The sequence below is a fragment of the Colobus angolensis genome, unplaced genomic scaffold (assembly GCF_000951035.1).
Source record: "Colobus angolensis palliatus isolate OR3802 unplaced genomic scaffold, Cang.pa_1.0 Scaffold115, whole genome shotgun sequence".
NCBI lineage: Eukaryota > Metazoa > Chordata > Mammalia > Primates > Cercopithecidae > Colobus > Colobus angolensis.
In genome coordinates, this window is record NW_012112586.1 from 397,860 (window position 1) to 398,431 (window position 572).

The 572-nt window shown below is 57.9% G+C and overlaps 1 protein-coding gene across 2 annotated transcripts in view; it reads left to right on the top strand.

The window, feature by feature from the left end:
* Positions 1 to 439: 439 nt before the first annotated feature.
* The window catches only part of ZNF605 (zinc finger protein 605), a 40,564-nt gene continuing 40,431 nt past the window's right edge, over positions 440 to 572 (top strand). Inside the window, exon 1 of one of the 2 annotated variants that reach the window (XM_011960791.1) lies at positions 440 to 509. The gene's annotated coding sequence lies outside the window, so the exon portion shown is untranslated. The remainder of the gene's footprint in view (positions 510 to 572) is intronic. The other variant, XM_011960781.1, reaches the window with a different exon arrangement.

Sequence of the window (572 nt, forward strand, 5' to 3'; positions counted from 1 at the left end):
CGCGCATAACACTAAAATTTACCTATATTACTTACAGCTGTGATGTAAAATGGAAAAGAAGCCGGACGCAGTGACTCATGCCTGTAATTCCAGCATTTTCGGAGGCTGGGGTAGGAGGATCATTTGAACCCCGGAGCTGGGAAACCCGCCTGAGGCTGCAGTGAGTGGTGATGGCACCACTGCACTCCCCACTGGGTGACAGAGCGAGACCCTGCCTCCAAAAACAAAAAAAACAAGGAAAAGATGCAGAGGCTTCCTCCTGGAGGGGCCTTTAGGTTCTCTCACAGACATGTTGGGCCAGCACTGCTGGCTCCATCCTAGATTTCTTCCAGTCCTCCCCAGTTAGCCGCCAAGCGGCTTTTCCAACCGGAAACGTCCAAGCGGCGACCCCGGCGGGTGCACCTGGGAAGTGTAGTTCCAGCGCGAGTGGGACGCTGGTAAATGTAGTTCTCTGCGCGTTCCCTTCCGCGGTGGGGCCGTGTCCACCTCGGCACTGCGAGGTCCGAGGGGTAAGGGAGTGTGCAGCGGGGGCGGGACGACTAGGCGGCGGGGCTGGAAGCGGCCTCTGGTCT